Raw genomic sequence first — 22,296 nt, forward strand, 5'->3', positions numbered from 1 at the left:
CTACGTTGCTCACTCTGTCCCTACACACAATTAATGATGCCAATGATGTAGTATGGACGTTTAAAGTTGGGAGACTGAAATTACTCATGAACAGTCCAATTGATTCATCATCTTTATGTTGTTAGTTTGAGCATTACATGCTAGGTATTGGAAGACTATGGAAAAAAAGTGCCAAAAATGTATGGTTTCAACAAAATCAGATGCAACTAGTCATCAATTTGCCACTAGTATAAAAAAATCAGGTAGAGAAGGATTAAGTGTGATGACAGAGCTTGAGTGGAACAGATGTGAAGGAAACAGACAAGGAAATAGGAAATGAAACTGAAGTATGAGTGCTATTGAAGTGTGACGAGAAGCACTTAGAAATGGGACAAAGTAAACCACTCAAGGTTTGGTTAGATTGGTGAGAAGGGAATGAGAGTAGTTAGATAACAAGAAAATACTGGATTGAAATAGGTAATATGACAGTAAGGAAATTCTAAATAGAATAATTTTTACAATGGAAATGAAAGGATATTATCAAATTCTAGATGTATTATGTAAGAGAATATACAAATTACAGTGCTTGGATGTCTTGGCTAGTTTGAGATCCTTTAAAATATTCCAATTTTCAGAATAGAGAGGCAGCTTTGCCAATGCTGGAAATAAGTTAAAATAAAAAAGAATAATTAAAAAAAAAAAAAAGGCAAGGAAATTATATCAGATATCTTAGTACGGTTTGACATTATTTATTAAATACCCAAGAGGATGTCTACCAGAAGACAGTTAGTGATTGGCCATGGTTGAATATTAGCAAGACACTGAGTAGAAATACAAACAATCTGTACTGTAATCATCTTCTAGGTGTATAACATGCTCAACACGTACATATGACTTAAAATTACCTGAAACTAAGCCCAGTGGAATTTATGTTGTGAGAATGTAATCTCAGCAACTTCCTCATTTTATAAGAAAGTTTTAGTGGTCTTAAAGGATGATACAGATTTGCTAGAGATTTTTAAACTACCTCGCCTGTTTTCTTTCTGTCATATTGATGGATGTGGTTTTGATTGGCAAAAAACGTAACTTCTTTTTACAGAATTCAGGAAGATACCTTTATTGCATGTCTGCTTGCCTGATATGAAACATGTGGCTTGTACAAAGGAAGAGAAAATTATGTTAGAGTCTAAAAGGACAAAAATAACACTAGGGGGTTCAGCCTCCTGTCTAGAGTAAATCAAAGTTGTATTCTGTCCAAGCAGCAATCAGTCTAGCTATCAGATACTGCAAGGTTAGAGGATCCTGACTTTTCTAGTAACGTTTGCCACACAAATAATGTCAGTGGTGAGCTATAGTGGGAAAGACAGAAGAGTGCAACAAAGCTCTTTTAATAGCTTTGTATAAATTTATTTAGAGGAGGTAATTTAAAAAAAAAAAAATAATTAAAAAAGAGCATTTACCATCAGCTTGGTTAAGCTGCAGGGCAAAAGCTCCCTGTCAGCTTAAATACAAGCAATTGTCCTAAACTGAGACCTGGTCACTTTATTTACTTATGTGAGATTTGACAAGATGAATATTCCACTCTCAGTGACAGAAGAGTAGCCTTGTAATTTTATATATAGGTGTATATTACTGGAGGGAAAGAATTGAGGAACTCATGAAACCCAAAATTCTGGCAACAAGTTTGATTTCAAAACTAAAACAGAATGTCACGGAATAACTATTTAATGGGTCAAATCTAGATTTTCCCTCAGGTATAGAGCATCTTGTCCTATGGTTGGAGGATCAGAGGTCCAGTTGATCAGTAACACAGCAGGGGAATATGTGTATGCTAGCTACCTAAAAACAGGCAGAAAGTTCAGAAAAAAATAAAAACAGAAACTATTGTAATTATGCTAAGGATTTAAATTTAAACACATAATGAACATAAAAAATTACTGAAGCAAGATACTTAGAAAGTACAAAGTTGTCTGGGGAGCGAAGATCTAAATGTAAATGCAAGTCAATTTAATATCTCGACGAAACTTTGTTAATAACTTATTTTCAAATAAAAAATATTTATTTGAACAAGGCAATCATTTTCATGTTCATTTTACTCTAACTTTTCTGCTGAAAAAATATTCATACTCAATCACAGGAAAAGAAATAAACAGTTGTTTTCCAAAGTAGGGAATCTTATTTACAAATTCTTGTTTATTTGAAGTAGTTACAAATCCATCCGTCATGACACTGATAGGGAGTATGGCCCACAGAAGATGTGGAAGATTCTGCAAGCACAGATTGAATTGAACTCCAATGTGGAGATATAAAACTATTTGTTGACATAACTTAAAGCAATCATCTAGATGGTTTAAAAGTCAGACAGATGATATGGAGATACTTCATTGGGAAAGAAATGGCTTAATAGGGGATAGTGCAACCCTGTTTCTCAGAAAAGAGAGAAAGAAATGGCCCTTTTCACCTCTTCACCAAGAAAAATGAGAGCAGAGTGGCTCATCAGAAACTACCTATCCGGCAGTTTATTGTAACCAAGTAGGAGTTTTTTGTAATGGAAAGGTTCTTAACAGGGAATGGCAGTTACTGAGATATACTCTTAAACACCTTTCTTCTCCTGTCTCTTCCAGTGTGATTTCTCAGTGCTGACTCCTGATCTTCCTTCTGAAGAATCTGGGGGTGGGGAGGGAACTCTTCATTTCATCTAAATGCAGCTTGCAGTCCATTTACATTCCTGTGGGTACTCCTGACCTGCATCTGCTGGAGGGTGAGTTGGTCATAGGAGATACGGACAAAAACCCAGTGGGACATCTGTAGAGAGTGGGCATTTTGTCACAGCCTTCCTGGAGAAAATGAGTTTGGATTACTTTTCGGAAGCTGTCATGGCATTTGTCTCAATACCTATATTCCAAATTATCACAAGGATCAGACAGAGCAATGGAGACAAGGTAGACACTTCATAGTTACAAGTGCGTTAGGTAGCTCACCGTGGTGGATTTCAGAGCATCACCTACATTGTTGCATAAACGATTACAATTTCAGCAACTCTTCCCTCCTCCTGCTGCAATAAATCACATGAGGATTTCTTCATGGCTTGCTTTTAACAGACCCCAGACAAAAGACCCCTAGAACAGTTGTGTTAGCAACTGAAGAAGTGGCAACTTTGAAGCTACTGATAATGAAGTGATTATGCATAAAGCCACACCCTTAACTTAACTTTGTATATAGGCTTCAATGCCTACCTTCAGAGAGCTTTCCAGAGCACTGCAGTTGAAATTTGAATGAATAGTTCTTTTTCTGTCAATAAATGATAATCATCCTTTAATCAAGACATCTATGCTTTTTTTTTTTTTTTTTTTAAACTGACACGTCACTGGTCTCTAACACCTTTGCAGCAATGCTTAAGAAATCTCTAGTTTTCTAAGGTATCACAGTATCTCTAGCACCTCTGTCTATTAGTCTTTGTGATCAATGGCTTAACAGCCCTATTTCACTATTACACTTTAAAGCTTTGGAACATTGCTGGTACTCTACCAAGGAAGTTTCCTTTTACTTTGTAGAAAAGGAGTGAGAGTGAATAAAGAGGATTATCCATGAGCTTTTTGAAGTTGTAAGTAGAAAAAAATAACAATAGTTTTAAAAATCATTCTTATTTCTGATCTGTCATCACTTTAGCAGTTAGGGATAAATGATTCATAGTAATGTTAAAAATCTTCATCTATTAATATGGAAAAGAACTAAGAGAACTCTGATTTCAGGAACTTAAGCCTAGTAAGGAAAACAATGAAAGTTATTAGAAAACCAGGAAATTAAATCAATTTCACTTTAATTGCCCTAAAAATTCACATATGTGTTTTAGGCAGAAGGATTAGCTAAGTGTCTGATTGTGAATAGATTTCACAAAATGAAGAAACTCTGTGTTTTTAATCCAGAAAATGTATTTCACTCCATGGCTTTTTCGTCTACCTTGTTTTCTTTGTTTATCCTACTGTTGGCCTTCACCTCTGGTCAGAAGTACATACAAGTAAGTAACAATATCTTGATTTGATTACAGTGGCTCTCTCTGTGAATTAAGAACTGTAATGTTAACTATGTTGCTTGTAATAATTTTTCTGAAACTTATTCAGCTTCCTTCTGCTTTGGGGTTAGGTCTCAAATTTGGTTTGAAATGCATTTCTCTGATGGGGAGGACACATTTCATTGCAGCACCTGACCTTCATCAGTCATGATTACAAACCTGAAGCGTAAGTTTTTCACTGAATTTCACTGAATTTCACTGAATTTTTAGAGTTGGAAGGGACCATAAAGATCATCTAGTCCAACTCCCCTGCTGAAGCAGGATTGCCCAGAGCATGTCAGAGCATGTTACTCAGGATTGCGTCCAGGCGGGTCTTGAAAATCTCCAAAGAAGGGGACTCCACAACCTCCCTGGGCAGCCTGTTCCAGGGCTCTGTCACCCTCACCGTGAAGAAGTTTCTTCTCATATTTGAGTGGAACCTCCTATGTTCCAACTTGTGCCCATTGCCCCTCATCCTCTCACTGGCAACCACTGAAAAGAGTCTGGCTCCCTCCTCCTTCAACCCACCCTTCAGATACTTAGAAGCATTGATAAGGTCTCCCCTCAGCCATCTCTTCTCCAGGCTAAAGAGTCCCAGCTCTCTCAGCCTTTCTTCATAAGGGAGATGCTCCAATCTTTGAATCATCCTCGTTGCCCTTCGCTGGACTGTTTCCAGTAGTTCCCTATCCCTCTTGAATTGGGGAGCCCAGAACTGGATGCAGTATTCCAGTTGTGGCCTCACCAGTGCAGAGTAGAGGGGGAGAATGACTTCCCTCAACCTACTAGCTGCACTCTTCCCTATGCAGCCCAGGATTCCATTGGCCTTCCTGGCCACAAGAGCACACTGCTTGCTCATTGTCATTTTGCTGTCTACCAGGACCCCCAGATCTTTCTCTTCAGAACTTGACTCCAGCAAGTTTGTTCCTGACATTTCCTACTCCCCCTGTAATTGTGACAGGAATGGACTCAAGCTGTGCCATTACCAGTTCTCATTACAGGCTTTGTCATGAGAAGATAAGATATCAGAATATTTAGTTGTGGTAGTTGTGTATTTGTATGTTTAAATGAACAGTGGATTAGTTAGAAAGGAAAATAGAATGAATGACAAGCTAAAACTCACACAGATAACATATAGATTAACAGGTTTTATTTCTAGAAACTCTCATCTGCAGGTACTAAATCTAAATTAAATTCTGAATTTATGGTATGTTTAAAATTCATGTTACAGAAAACATCCAGAGCAAAGAAAATATTTTCATTTCCAGAGAAATACATGTTGATTTGTATAATTGTTCTGTAGAAGATAGAGGGACCTTTTGTCTTTTGCTCACTTTGATGTGTGAAGCTGTTTCTAGACTGCACAACTGTAGTGGGAACCACAGTCCTTGTGCACTAATTGTTCAGATCAGTGCCCAGGTTGAAATATCTATACTTTGGCAAAGCAAGGAGGACAGCAGAGGGAATTGTGAACATTAGGGCTGCAGCTGTAGCCTAGAACTTGATCTAAGGAAAACACTTTCAAGTCTTTTAGAACTCTTCTATTTTCTTCACATATAAGACCCTTTTCTTACTCACTTCCATTTGGAATCACATCTTTCACTCAATGTCAGCTGCTTCCAACCATAATAACTCATCAAACCTCACTGGCTACTGACAGGTTTCCTGTCATGAACTGTGACTTGTGGAAAGGGAGATCAGGTAATCTCCTTAAACAAAATATTTTTATTTCTAAAAGGAGCAATAAAGCTTCAGAAATCAACAAGCACCAGTTTACCTACAGCATAACTTATTCAAAGCTTTACTATTTCTCCTTATTAAAAACTCGTGTAAACTACTGAATACTGCTTTTTTTTTTTTTTTTTTTTTTTTTTTTTTTCTTTCTATAGTATAGCTTCCTAACTATTAGAATTCTTTTGCTATGTGAGTTTTCAGCCTTGGCAAAACAGCTGGGTAACTTTATCCGAAGCCTGAAATTAGCTTTGTCACAGCTATTAGCTTCGGTGTTGTCCCACTTTACCAGATGCTTTATCTGGATCTATTGTATGGATTCACTTGTTAATTTTCTAATAACTTTGCCAGTAACCTAAATAAATCATTCAAGAGTAAGTGCCCAAACACTCCAATATAACTTTACAGTAACCCAATAACCAGTATATGTACAGAGTTAATGAATCCTCATTTATGTACATCACGTTCCTTGATCCACCCCTGTAAGATTCATTGTACATAGTTGACATGTTCAGCATTTTCATTAGCAAAAAAGATGTCTCCCTGGATTTGGGTTATCTGACATTAAGCATCATGAGACTTCAACTGCCCAACAATATCTACTCTTTATAGGTTAATATTCCCTCTTTTATGTGCAGAAAACTTTAGTTTCAAAACCTGGCTAGCAAAATTCAAGTAAGTGTGCCAGTTTCTTGTAGCCAGCAACCCATGTCATGCCTATGCAGTTAGTACCACATCCAGATGTCTTGGAATTCTTAGCCCAGATGAATATGCTTGCAGCAATGCAGGCAGTGACCACTGTTCAGCACTCCTGCAAAAAAAGGCTCAGACTCAGTACTTACAGATTAGAAACAGAGAATCTTTACCATTTTGTCACCATAGTCCGTATTTCTGAGATCTGCAATTAAAAGCAAACTGAAGCAGCTATATAAAATATTTTATCATCTGAAAAAATGGAGCTTCTTTACACATGAAAACATCAATAGTATTTTAGAATGTTACATTGCATTCATATGTTGGGTTTGGTTTGTTTTTTTTTTTTGGTTTTTTTTTTTTTTTTTACAGTGAGGTGAGTATCTGCCAAAGAATCCTTTATCTTAACTAGAAGCATCAGCATTTCAGAACCAAACTTCTTCAATTTCTTCATGTTACTTTATTCAAAACATTCTTAGTTCCACCATAGATCTAGGATCTTGCTCTTGATAAGCCAGATTTGCCATTCACAAACAGTGAAATATATCACTTCTATAGCAGTACTTACTGGCATTGTTTGGAATATAATGCTCACAGAAGTAGATCAGGTAGAAGAATCATAATAACCATTTTTGACCTTGGCATTTTACAGATATAAGTTAATTCTTAAGTTCTGCTATGTGCTTCAAACTAATGTGAAGAAGTCACTGATAATTCATCAGAACACAGAGCTGTCAAAGATCCTTTTGCAGGTGTATCATTGTATCATTGGACTCCCCAAAACACATTAGCTATCTTGGCATTAATTCATTAGCTGTATATCTTATATAGAAGTTTTAATTATCTGCATGCAAAACACTAGTTGTCCAAACAAGTAAAGAGAACATAATTTGTTAAACCATAATAGGCCCAAAGTATAAACTCTTCATACTGAACACCTATTGTGTCAGCTATATCTATCATACTTTTAAAATAATATAATAACCTTAATGCACACGACCAGAATTCTGCCACTGGAACCTAGGTAAGAAGCACTACCGTCTGAGTCTTCCCTAACACTCCTTATCAAACAATTTTCAATGCACAGGAGTCAAAAAAAAAAAAAGAAAAAAAAAGGAGGGAGAAAAAAAGTTTCTGCAGCTGGCCATAAAAGAAATCATATTGGATTTGTTTCAATTTCCAACAGATTTCTACATACGACAGGACCATATTTGCATCCAGCATCCCTAACTGGTTGCTCTAAAAGGATGGGCAGAATGTTAGGGTGTTCTTTAGCCACTAAAGGCTGTTTATCCACATTGATGTTATAAGATGATCCCCTTGGAGCTAACTAAAAATATATTGTTTCTCAGCATGATGCAGTACCTTTGGATAGGCCTCCTCATGTTCCACACGGCAGGTGTGAAAACATAAATCACCTCCTGCAAATACCAAATAGATTCTCTGTATTCCTCCTCAGTTGCAGAGTCCCATTTAATCACCTCAACTCGTTACTCTGCCTTCATCAGCTGTGTTATCTGAGTTCTGAAAGTTTCCTTTAGGCCTTCCATCTTCCCCTTGAAATTGCCCTATTTTTCTCTAAGATTCTTTATATTATAACTGAAAGAAAAGGTTTCCCATATGATTTCTGCTAGGGGTTGACTCAAAAGTTTCTCAGATTCATTCTGGTCTTTTGGTTTTTCAAACAACAACAAGCTTATCTCAAATTGTCACACACAGCTGTGCAAACTTCCTTGGGTAATCAATATCATTTATTAAAATTGTTCCAATAATTTCCAGTTAATGTCTCAGGAATCTATCTGAGTAGACACTGAGAATTCTTCATTCTCATTTGTTTCTCATTTATTCCAATAATTTCCAGTTAATGTCTCAGGAATCTATCTGAGTAGACACTGAGAATTCTTCATTCTCATTCGTTTCTCATCTATGAGCAGTTTGAAACAACTGATTTTCTATTGAAAACAGAGCAGTAACCAGTGAAAACATCTGGGAATACTTTAACAAAATCTAATTCTCTTAGGTTGTTTTAGTAATACTCAGTCAATTAGGAAGTAGTGGATCTTTTTCATAATGAAATTCAACAGAACCATTTACAAGCTACTATAGTCCCAAATTTTTGTTCTAAAAACCAAGCCCAAAGAATTTAATTAATATCAGCTCCCTAAAATAATTAACTCAACCTTAAAAGTAAGTGGCTGAAATTGATCAAACCTCCTCAGCTCTTGGAATTCAATGTTAATTTGGTAAAGGACATTTACCATGAATTTGCTAGAGAGGGGTCATGTCAGCATTTCCTTGCATTGTGAATGTGGTTTGAAACAGTATTCAAAGGAGAAGCACTAATTCTACATTGCAAAGAAAATGAAGTGTTTATTTCCTATCAATTCCTACTGAATTCATTATCATATCTTAGCAATAAATAACAGCAATTAATATCTGGCATTTACTGACTACAGAATTCCTTAGAACATTATAAAACTTGGAGCTTCTTAGACTTTTACAGTCAGAGCTGCACTGGAGGAGGACTAAAATTTCAGTCCATTCAAGAAAAAACAGCTGGAAGCATTACAGCAATGAGACCACAGGTTAATCCATATTCCATTAGCAGAAACCACTGTTATGAGGTCATATTCCTCGTAACATCATGATCAAATCTTTGAATATAAGTTTATTTGGTAGAGGAGACTGTAAGAACAGAAATATTGATCTGTACAGATGTCCTAAAGACCTCTATCAACTTTTCAATGTCTATTTGGTTCCTGCATGTTTTAAGGAAACAGCAGGAGTAAGGTACTCTTGTCTGAAAGACAGCTGGAAAGGCCTCAGAAGTAGCAAAGAGAAGGTGAGGGTTTTAGACATATTCTCCCTTCTTCTTCTCAAGCCAGATATTATAGAATGGTATTATAGGGTGATATGGTCTGATCCTTTGTAAACAGGAATGACTTGTCCTGCAACAACCTCACAATATATAAAGGTTTCATTTACATGTGGTTTTAAAAATTATTGGATGCTTGAAGAGGTGGTAAATTGTTATGTGTTTTCAGACTGCAACAGGTTACATCTTGCTACAGCAAATAACCACTTAGAAGATGTTTTAATGATGTTCTCACTATCATCTTCAATACATACTACTGAGGCCTCTTATTCACTTACCCTTCACAAGTCAAATCTGAAGTTAGAGTGGTCACTGAAACCTCTAATCTGTCTCTATGACAACACTGTTATTCTTAGAGTAAGAGGACTATGGAATAGGAAATTGTTTCCCATAGGTTGATCTATTCTTATTAATTTGAAGTTAAAAAATTGACAGCACAAAACTGGCAAAGACTGGACTTTAAGATTCTGATAGGAAGGCATGGAGGTGAGGAGCTTTGTCTTCCAAAGAAAAGATATTTTACAAGTGAGGAGAAGTACTATAGTATTGTCCTGAAAAAAAAGATCATTCAAAACAAGAAAAAACCTCAAAATAAACCAAACAAATCAAAACAAAACAAGTCTACCAAATGCCCCAAAGAAGTGCATCTTCCAGAAACATGGAAATTTTGATTCAGGGAAGAATCTCAGAAGATTTTTTGTATGAAGTTTGTATGAAGTTTGTATGAAACGTCCAAAATTCAAATTCTTGTCTGAGATTTATCCATATTACTTTTATGAAGAAATGTGACAATAAGGGAAACAAACATTACATTTCTCAAACTATCTAAATTTTCAAGATAAAGGTAAGTTTGAAAGACATCAGTACTTAAAACATAAGTTTTTTGCCTTTGAAATGAGAAACAAAAATAAAAAGACAGTAACTATTAGGCTGTTAGGGAAATCAGGGATGAATTTCATTACCATCAGCTTTAAGGTGTATTAGGATCAAAATATGTCTGTGCCAGTCAAAAAAAAAAAAAAAAAAAAAAAAGAGACAAAGGACACTGAAATGCTTTTATGCTTTGAAAGGAAAAATCATAGGCGAAGAATTAAATGGATCTACTGAATTAGTTACTTCTGCGGCTAAGCTCTAAACTGCTAAGTACTACTCTTGTGTTAAATGAGCAGTTTTCAAAAACAGTATTCCTGTGGGGGTTTTTTTGTCCAGCACATCAGAAAAATAACCCTGAAACTGACGGACAGGAAACATTAAGGTGGTTATAAATCAAAGACTGTTATCCACACATTGTTTGAAATCAGTTTTTTTCCAGAGTCATAAGAGTGATTGTGAAACTATGACATATGGCTGCATGAGTGGTACCTTTCTATGCAGCATGACAGGCAAATCCTCACTGTAGAGAGAGCTCCCTTTTTATACACATGGCTCAGAAGGAAGGTTAGGGTAAAAGGACCATGACAAATGGAGTGAAATCAGAAATAACGTTTATTCAGATTGTATGTTGAAGAGTCTCCAGATTGTTCTAGGCACCTTAAGAAATTATTTGGCTAAGTATAATTCTGGATGATGAACAAGGATCTGTAAAGGGGAGATTGTTACCAGTAAGCTCCTTTGGACAGAAAACTGTAAATGAGAGGACTTGAACTGAAGATACAGTGAAAACAAGGAAGAGAATGACCTAAGTGATTAAGAGGTTGTTATTAGGCAGTAAATTGAAATAAAATCCAAATAACCACATGAACAGTATGAAATGTAAGGAGTGCACTTATTTGGAGACATAGTGATGAAATATTAAAGAGGGTATCAGTGTCCATAAAGAGAAGTGTATAACTGCTGATTTTAATCATGTGCATCTCTGGGCAACTCCAACTTGAGACAAAAATATTTCTATCCATTTCCAATCTTTCTTTAAATATAAAACTGTGCATTAATTCTCACCCACCTCCCCAGCATTACCTCCTTTGCTTATTTATTTTATAACATATATTTAATATTCTTGTGGTACAGCAGAAGACCTTTGGAAACTATTAGAGAGAGAAATATGCGTAATAAGGCTTAAGCTTGATTAATTTTGCTTCTCTTGTCTTAGTCCTTGCAGAGATTGATATGACTGACTAAACAAATTGCTCTGGTAGTTTCATAAATTCTACAATCAAATGACCTCAATTGCTACTCAAAAAAATTTCTTTATTCACTGGGATTATTTAATCTAAAGCCAAAAGAAATAAAATAGATCCATAGGAGTGCTGCTTAGGAATGCATCTCCAACTTTTATTTTCATCTGAATCAGACCCAGACTTGTTCTGTGCATCAGATTTTTACATCAACAGCACAAATAAAAGGGTGTTCCTAAACAGAGTTTTAACCACCAGCAAAGGTGGAAATAGGGTGAGGTGTTTGAGACCTCAGAGAGGTGGGGGTGCGGCTGGGGCAGGCAGGGCAGAGCAGGACCTACCCAGACAGGCAGCAGAGGAGGCTTTATGGCATTTTACATGATTATATTCATGTCACATTCATGTCTGAAGATGGTTTGATGACTCACTTCTCACAAAACTGCTGAGAAAAAATGTAATATTTACAGCAGTCAGTCAACGCATTTTTAAAAGTTTGCCCTAAAAGTCTGGTACTTAGAAGCAGGGTGGAATTATTTACATAATGGGAGGAATCTAATCTTGGCTCCCAAGTCAGCCAAAATTTATTTTACAGCTGTAACGAAAGCACTATGTATTTATTTTCAGACATCTAATGCATTCCAAACTTTTCACCTTGTTTTCTTTGGACTAGCCCCAGGGAAGAGCTAAGAAACCATTATTCCTAAAGCTAAAAAATTTTGTCACAGACTGGAAAATACATTTAAGCTATACTTTCAATTTGGCAGTAATATCTGAAAGATGAACTTTCACAAACCCTATTGCAACAAGTTAGAGGACACTCACATTTTTAATTTTCATTTGAAGACACAAGGTGAATTAGCTGACGTATAAAGCTTTCTCTGTTTTATTGCAGCTAGTTCAATCAGTTATTTATAGATGCATATTGCAATATAAGGTAGGAATAAACCATGGATTATCCAGATGGATTTTCAGAACCTTTCTCATCTTCCACCTTTGAAAATCTTGCCCAATATACCCCTTGGAAACATCCTTTGAGATTTGACTCTGAGCAGAAAGAGAGGCTTTCTTTTCATTTTGACTTTGTGAAGTAGACAAGTCTGCCTGCCAAGATACAGACAAGAAAATTTAAAAATACCAATATTTTTATCCTTATACTACTAAACTATAGTAATTTTTTGTTAGCCGTGTTTGAAGACAAACTTCAGGTGGCAAGAGTTACTGGCAAATCTGGTGACCTTAATTGTATATGATTCAATGTGGTATTGTAAAATCATAGATTATTTTCAAATAGTTAATATGGAAGCTGCTTGGACTGTGTCAAGAGTGGTATAGAGAGGTATAATATATTCTATTTTTTCAGGAAAGAAGAAATCTTTTACTTAGGTAACAAAGTTGTTACCTATTTGACTTTACCATAAGAAGTTTGTATCATTTTAATTGTATTATTTTTTCTTCTCCCCTTCCCTTACATTAATAGGTATAAAACAGGACTAAAGAAAATCATCAGAAATACTAGAGCTGGATGGTAAAAAACGCCAGCTACCTAAGGCTGTTTAGAAAGAAATAGATGTCCTCCCCCCTAGAAAATAATTTTTAAAGGTAAACAAAAAAAACCCTGACTTATTTTAAATATTGTTTTTGAAAACGAGAATCAAACATTTGTTGTGAAAATACTTGTCAGCTGTTTCTTAAAAGATATTGAAAAAACAATTTGATGGATCCTTGTAGCTGTCACCTGTGCAATATTTGCACTACTAACAAATTGTTTGATTTATTTGTGGTTGGTTTTTTGTTTTGTTTTTTTTTTTTCCAGCAGTGGGAAAAGTCTCAGTAGCAGGTGAGGCCGAATTGGATAACTGGATTCAGTTTTCTCCATAATAAAGTTCAAATTTGGATCTGAACACAAACCCCAGTATTGCCTCTGCAAAAAATGATCCAGTCCTGATTGTCAGACTCCTTCATTTATATTATACACCAAGTTAAAACTGGAGAATTTTTTTGTCTGTCTTTTACTGCATAAGTACATACAAATAAAAACTTCTGTATCATTTGAAAAAATGCACAGTACCTTTAGTGATTAGCTACTGAGTCAGTCTTCTAAATGTGAGCCATTTTCAATTTTTTATTCAATCTTTTAATACACCCTTCCCACGTTGTAACTCTATAAACCCCTAAATTCTAGGTAATAGAATGATCTGTCACCTTCTATTGAAAGGGGACAAAAGGGTGGTTGCGCATTTGTGTCACCTCTAACCGGCAACTCTGTGAAAGCTATAAACCAAAAAGAGGCAGAGAATCACCTGCCAGCGTCTGCTGCTTCTGTTTCCTAAAACCAGACATCACCTCAGCAATAGGCAGATAATGGACGACGGTTGGGAGATTGTGAGGTGAGACAATAAGCTGTAAAGCTGTTTAGCCAAAACATTAGGGACAAGAACTGGATGGTAGGATATGTTCTACATATTCTATTATAGAACTGTTGCCCTGAGCAATTATATTACAACAGCTCTTTTCACCACTATTTCAAAAGTTGCCTTGAAAAAACATTTGCATTGCCTCCATTTCCTCTATGAAAGTCTATATTTATATTTAAATTGATATATCAGGTCTGAAGCCTCCTTTTCTGTTCTTTTTTTTTTTTTTGAAGATCTTTTTTCTTTTTTTTTTGTTTTGTGGCTTTTTTGGTTGGATTTTTTTTTTTCTTTGTTTTGTTTTGTTTTGTTTCTGGCAGGAATTGCATACAGTATTCCAGATGAGATATATCAGTAGGCAAAATTCCTGATTTGACTTTTGTTTTCTGGACTTCTCATGTTTTCATTATATGTCATCTACGTTTATTGTTGTAGTGGCCAATGTACCAACAGAGCTTTGTTTTGAAGTTTGTGTTATGCAGCAGGATGGGACTACAGTTTTCAGTCCTGAGGATATGTTTGTCATAATTTCCCTATCTTCTTAATCATGGACCTGCCAAAATACGTTGTTCTGTTTTGGTTTTCCAAACTCGTTATAAACCAGTAAATAATTTCAATTGTATGTCTCTTATCAGGTGCTTTTTTGATTCTCTTTTTAAAATATGCTCTCTGCCTTTTGATTGTTCTACTATTTTTTTTTTAGAGTATTCTCCTCTTTTGCCAACTGTTAAATGTTTTTGACCACTGCTTTGTATTATTTTGCAATTCCAGGATTAATACATTCCCCAAAGCCAGTGTGCTTTCCAGTTCTCTGTAATATTCTCTTAGTATGTGAGAAGATTTCCATTACAGGTTTTAGTGATTGCTTGCTGTCATGGTTTGGTTTTTTTTCCTACCCCTCCCTTCTCCTCCCCTCCCCAGCTCCCTACCCCTTGCCCCCAACAATGAATAAACTGCTTTGTTGCTTTTTCTTTCTTCAAACCCAGTGTGTTTCATTACCTGCTAAACATTTGTGACGTATGTATGCATATCTAAGCCAAAACATTGATTCTATTTTTACTATGCAATAAATAGTCACCACTTCAGGAACATTGAAAACTCAGGGTTTTATTTCTGAGATCTAAATTTTAAGTATCGTGTTATTAGTATCACTTCCATCTATTTTTACAAAATCTTTCTCATGTACAATAATCATCTACTTTTTTTTAAATAAGTTAATTTTGCAAGTTCTTTTTGAAGCAATCTATGTTTGTTTAAGAGCATGAGTAAGTACATCTGGATGACAAAAAGTGCTACGATTTCATTTTTTGTCCTTTAAGCAATTTAACTTGTTTCTCAGGTTGTTCTTGTTTCACTGGGGTGAAATGAAAGTAGGTGTTTAATTATGTAAATTCATGTTGTTAAGAATTTTTTTTTCCTCTCTTTTTTCTAACCTTGGTTAGTAATTTTATGTGATCTGTTGAGATTTGATTCAGAATTTTTTTTTTATTTTATCAGAATTAGTTAGTGCAGTTTCAGTTGTTAAAATTTGCCATTTAAAATTGTTAAGTGAAAACAGGAATCCTGTCTTATCCAATTCCACATTGACTCAAACTAGTATATATTCTTGACTTTAAGAGAAAAACCAGACAATGTCAGGTGACTGCATTAAAGTCAAGTGAAAGTCTTTCATGAACTATTATAATGATGCTGCTCATCTTGCATTAATTTCACTGAGTCTTTTAATCTTGACTGTTATATACCTAATGGAAAAGTAAATATCTTACTCTTATTCCCATAAAGTGGATATACATCAATCTGTGTTTTATGAAACTAGCATTCTATGCTGTTTAGAAATTTAGATGAGAAATTCAGGCAAAACTGCAATTGCAGTTTTTTAAGGTTTCAAGGATATTTCTAGATGTTGTTTTTTTCACCTGTTGAGTTTTGGCAAGTTCTTTATCAGAGCATCCCATTTTCTACATTTATTCCTTTAGGAAGATGTATAAAAAAAAAAAGTGTTCCCAGAACTTTGTAGCTGAATTATTAATCCTTAAGTAGCAGATTTATAAAGCATTTTATTTTGATGGAGACATTATTCACATACTTCAAATTTTGTGGCCACTTTTCCTGTTTTTCATAAATGAATAAACCTGCATGAATTAATTATTCATTTAAAATCTATGACTTTGGGTTTTGGGGTGTTAGTTGGTTTTTGTTGTTGTTGTTTTGGTTTTTAAATATTACTCTTGTTCCAGAAGTAAAACAAATAAACAAACAAACAAAAAAAACCAAATAGAAGCCAAGGCTAAACTTAGTTTTTTGCTTTTTGCTTAGGACACACATTATGTGCCAAGTGTAGTTAATCAAAATTCTCAGTGGCATATTTTCAGTCATGAGCAGTGTTCAATACTTTAAATGTGATTTCACTAGTTTTTAAAATTAACTACTACTAATTCAGCTTTATTCTTATGACTCGAGATACTGCTTCCTTTTTTTTTCCTGCCTAATACTGTGCATACTTTGCTGTATTAGCTAAGTAATCTTCAGTAGTTTTAAGAGTCTTTACTAAGTATTTTTCTCTATTTTTCTATTCTAAATGGCTCTGCATGTCAAACCACAAGCTTTTCTTAATACCAAATTAATTCTCATAATTGTTTTAAATTTCACACAATGAAAGATATATGGCAAAAATGTGTCTTGCCAGTATTCAGTCCAAATCACATTCCACTTGTTACCAGAGCAATCATTTACTTCAGACTGAATTTAGATTGATCACTGTCAATATTCTTAATGCCAGACTTTTGCCTTTTGTGGCCATTGTGTTGTGGTAATCTGCAAACTGCCTTGTTAAAATCAGGGAATTACGATAAGCATCTGAATCTTGGGCTACCTATATTAAATAATACACTTCTAAGTGTTTCAGGCCTTTCTCATGGTCATTCATACCACTGACAAAAGTCTCATAAATGCCTTGATCCATTTCTTAAGTGGAGATGCTCTCGTGATATATCTTACAGCATTCATATCCTGTGGATACAATTCACTGCCTGTGTGTAAAACAACTCCACCATTCAAAATCAGATGTCCTTTTATTCCTTCTTGCTATGTCCTTTAGGATCTGGGAATGTAATTAATTTGGTCATGGTACTTTATCAACTTTTCATAGTTCTCATTTCCTGATTATCTGCTCTTGTGCAATTATGAGGCCTCCATACTCTGTTGACAGGAGCATTTATAACTAATATACTGCCTGAATATCAAGAAGTTTTTTATGTGAAGCATGTGATACCGTGAATTCAGAAAACAAGGCAGAAGTCAATAGTGGTTCCCACTTTTCATTGCAAAATGTAGCTTAGCAGGTAGAAGCCCAGTAGGACTAGACCAGTCATGGTTAGAATCATAAAGATTTCATTGTAATCCCTTTTCTAAGGGCTTCCATTTCTTTTTTTCTTTTTAAGAACTTTTTGAGAACTTCTCAGCATTTATCCCCAAAGTGAGTGTGAACAAATCACTTGAGTAAAATGTTCAGTTTCATTTTACCCATAATAACCAGGTGAAATCAGTGCCAAAGATATACACTTGAAATTTGATATTCTAACGAAACAACACTAGCTGCTGACATTTCTCTTAATTTAAGAGATACTGAGTATTCTCTTTTTCATATCAAACTGCCATCAGATGTCACTAAGGATATGGCTACTTTAGTTCTGTTGTATCAGTTTGACATTAGAACCATCCAAGTAGGCTGCATTTCCAAAATCTGCTTTGGAAATCTGACCTAATGAGTCAGATCTTATTATGCTTTTAAATTCAGTTTCTGTCTGACCTGTGCATTTCATAATACATAAGACAGAAAAAATAGATTACACTACAGAGCTGTAGTCTGTGCCATTTTATTTATCAATTCAACATAAGTCTTATTCCCTGAAAAAAAAAAAAAACAACCCAAAACAAAACATGAAGAAGCAGAAGGACTGCCTGCAGTGAAGAAATAGTCTTAATAACATTTCCCATCATCACTGATCAATATGCAGTATTAATATATGAAAACATGAACAGAAATTTAAATTTTGGAAAGAAAATAAAAATATGTACCCTAGAGGTAAAATAAAATGTAGGAATCGGAATAAAACAAACTACAAAAAGTATAATGTAGTTGGTGAAAATCATAAAATAGAAAAGAAAGATACAAAAAAACCTAAACACCCTGTTCCATGAGGGCAAATTAAAAAGTTAAAAGTAAAGACTCTCACTGAAGGCAGAATTAGACCTTTCATTTATTCATTGTGTGAGCCAATTTATATCTAACTATGTGGCTTGTTTCTGTGGCTTGTCTAAGTGTTACTGTCTTTTCATTTAATTGTACATTAGAAAAAATACCTCTCCTCTCTCGGGTCATTATTTAGCTTGACATACACAATACAGTAAATTTCTGGGTTCTTATAGCTGCCCCTCTAGTATTTATGAGTTAAACATTTACTAAATATGGAACAGGATTGTTAGCACCCTTTGCCTTTAATTTATTTTTTTCAATGTCATGCTGCTTGCAATTTTGAATAACTGCTTTTATGTGCTGTGAAGAACAGTAACCGTTGAGTATTGTGGTTTTGTTCAAATCCTATTTGTTGTTATGGAAACAGCATCCCTATTAAGCTTCCTGCTGTAGATCTGCTCTATAAGACATTATTTAAAATGTTCAGCAGCAAAGGTAGAAGAATAACATAAATTTAAATAATGCTTGGTTTGACTATTACTACTTTATAACCTTAAGATGTCTTAAATAGAGAATATACATAACAGTTACCAACACCTCCTCAGTCTTCTGAAATTGAGTTATTTTGTAACATTTTACCAGTGATGGATTTTTTATATTTTTTTAATTGTTTTAAAAAAATGCTTTCTCTAGTTTCACATGATTTCATGTCGTCTAGGTTGTTTCAAACTATATAAAAGAGCAGCACCATAGGATGCGTGACTGTGTAAAGATGCCAGTGATTCAGTAAAGACGCCTTAAGTGTGATGAGGAAGACTACTTGCTACATATAGTTGGCACTATTATTTCTTCGTGGAAATTACTAAGACTCAGAAATTTGCCATAAATATCCAGTATTTTTTTAGGATAAAAATGACCAAATCAACTTACTTTCCTTTTCATTTTTTAATTAAAAAAATAAAATTTGATGGCTACTGCCTGCGTGGTGTATGAGCACGCATTAGTGTCTAGGTTTCCATGTGGAAGAGTTTGCACTCTGAACATGCAAGATAAACATAAATGAGGGGAAAATTACAGTGCACAAGTGATAGTAGTGAATGATGTTTTGAAAGATTTTCTCTGTGTGTCTGGAGTGAGAATCAGTTTAGAATGAGAACCTAAAAATGGAATCAACAAGGAAGCAATACACTACATATAAAAAGAAAAGAAAAAGAAAACAAGAGACGGAGCAAGTAGCAGGCTAGGGAATAAATCAATATGGGAACTGTTTAGAAATAGTGAGTTTGGCCCACAACCAGTTACCTGTAAACCCAGAGCAGTGCTCCAGAGAGGAAATGAGGGCAAGGGTCTTAAAAGGTAACAGAAAAACGCTTGAGCAAATAGTAAAGATGGACAGGAAAAGTTTAAAAAATAATGCTGAAGTTTATGGATCTCCACAGTTCAATTTTTGCTGCTCAAGAAAGGTTTGAACAAACTGCAATAAATATGTGACAGAAAAAAGCTTTGACTAAATACTAGGGGTTTTCTGAATATCCAAGCTCCATAACTTTGTCCTCTGCTCTTGCCAGATGATTTCTATGTCTAGCTATTTTCTGCGGACCTCTCTCTGTCTGTGTCCCTCAAGCATATACTATTATGGGTTCAGAATTTATTGACTGTGGGCCAAGTACTAACTTCCATTGCATGCAGCCATTTATTATGTGGATTCATTTACTGTAATCCTAATTCAGATTTACTTTTTTTTTAATCATTCTTGCAAAAGAATATCAAGACTACATAGGAGTAAAGTGAACCCCATCAGGAGGAGGTAAATCATATTAATATTGCCTTTAATATCATGGCAGAATTTTAGCCAGAGGCTCTCAGAAACCTTGAACAGTCTCGTCTTCTATATCAACATGTTTTGTGCCAGTCTGCAAATGAATTGAACAGAGAAATGTGTACTATGAATTTTGGTATTAAAATATGTTTCTCTCACTTACTAATTAAAATAACATCGCCTGAAAGAAAAATTAATTAATTAATTGTAAGGTATAATTTTGGGTCAGAGACTATGCAATCGTGTATTTTTTCTATATATAGTAAAATGTATGTATCTATTACTGCTTCATTTTACCACATTGAAAAATATGACTATACAAAACAGTGTCAAATAGCAAACATAACAAATTCTTTTCAGGTTTGATCCAAAGGACACTGAATCAGGCAGAACTACTCATTTTAAAAATAATTATTTGAATTAGGTCCTAAACAGTTATATTTCATGATTAATTTTGTTATGTTCACTCTTTCATTTGGCATAAAGAGATTTGGTCAGAATTTTACAAAATTATGGTTTGTTTTTTGAACATTTTAAAATCTGTATTAAAATAATAATTACACAGGCAATGTATTAGAAAGGGAAAATTAATAGAAATTGCTAGTTAAGCTAATATCAATATTAATGATCTTGTATACTTTCACATTCAAAAGTTGCTAACAGGAGACAAACGTTGTTGAAATATAAAGGCATGTTCTATAATTTGGAACAGTGCCACTGAAGTCCCACAGGTGTGATTATATGTAACGTGGTTTCTTCTTGTAGCTTGTGTTTCCCAGAGAGTTAGGCTGAGATTGTGAGCAGATTACTGAGGGGCAATGACTAAGTGTAGTCTCCTACTTCTTTGGAGCCTAGGGTAAATTGTAGTTTCATACTCACTTCACACACTGGATATGACTGATTCATTTAAGAAGAAATACAGTATCAAAACAAGAAAAAAATATTATCAAGGAGAAAGAGTGTGCTACATATATATAGTATTGCCTTCAGCTCTAACACATAACACAATTCAGACATTAGCAAGGCTCTTACAAATTTAAAAGAACAAAATGCTGAAAATAAATCCTATCCATTTATGTCTGTGTTTACTGAAAAGTTATGTGCTTTTCCCATGCTTAAAACTACAGTTACTTCACTTTCATTCTTGTTACTGAATTAAGTAACAAAGTAAAATTATAATAGAGGTAAAATTTTTGTATAACTAAAGGCAAATTAGGGTTGAATGGAGTGAGCTTCATTAAGCTTCATTGAGAGACCACTAGTCTAGCTCTATTTACATCTTAGATTAAGATGGATAATTCCAGGTTTAAAATGATAAAAATTTTTTGAAATGAAGACACAGTAAATACTATTTTATAGTACACATTTTAAAACTAAGTACAATGACTGGATTTTCTCATAATTGATCTCTACTGGAAAAGAGTATTTTCATTTGTGAGATTTAAAGGGAAGTTCAGTATGCATTGTGGTATTATAATTCAGTACTGTGTAGTCCAACATCTCATAGTACATTGTTTTGACACTGAGAGTGTTATTCTTGTCAATTGCTTTTGAGGTTTACACAACATCAGATGTTCCAAACTCTCCAACAGAGAAATGTGATTCAGAAAAAGAAAAATGTGTAATGAAGGGAAAATGGGCTACAATATATATTCTAGCTGTTTGTTAAACTTGAATCTTAAAGTCTACACAATTGATTTTAAAATAACAGCTAAAGGAATTAGCTGCCTGTTTTGTCTTTATTCTGATGGACCGAAGAATTGTCTTTGGAGATGCCAAGATACTGGCTTCATAATATTCATATGGAATACTCTAACAATTGTAATTTCATATTTAAATCATGTCACATTCATCTATTGAGTGAAATGTGATGACTGACATAGTCTAAAGAATAAGTCTTTAAACAGAAAAAATATGTTTGTTCTCTGATATATATGCAAACATCATGATCTTCAAAGAAGTTCTATATACAACCACATCAAGATGTACACATCAAGCTATAGTTTGGCCCATTGTGCTAAAACATGTTATCCTACAAGCTAAAAATAAACCATTATGGGGAAATCATTGGCGTAATAAATAATGCACAAAATGTCTCAAGTCCCAGAGTCCATTCTGACTCATAATCTAAGTTCTTAACAAACTGGATGTCGTATTCCTGCATTAAAGCCATATAGTATTCTGTTATCACATTAAGTTTCTTTGATATTTGTAAGTAAATTAAGGCATTCTTTCTCTTTCTGTTCCAGTAGAACTAATTGGATTAAATCAAGCTAATGAGCTTAATACAGACTAATTAGTGTGGACAAAGCACTAAAGAAAGCAGGAATCTTTTTATTTAAATGATCACAGTGGCCACAGAACTACTTCTTCAAAAGGCCCCTTTTCTGTTAAATCTTGGATTCTAGCCAGAGATACAATATAAGTTAAT

This window comes from Numenius arquata, chromosome Z (genome assembly GCF_964106895.1).
Source record: "Numenius arquata chromosome Z, bNumArq3.hap1.1, whole genome shotgun sequence".
NCBI classification, from domain to species: domain Eukaryota; kingdom Metazoa; phylum Chordata; class Aves; order Charadriiformes; family Scolopacidae; genus Numenius; species Numenius arquata.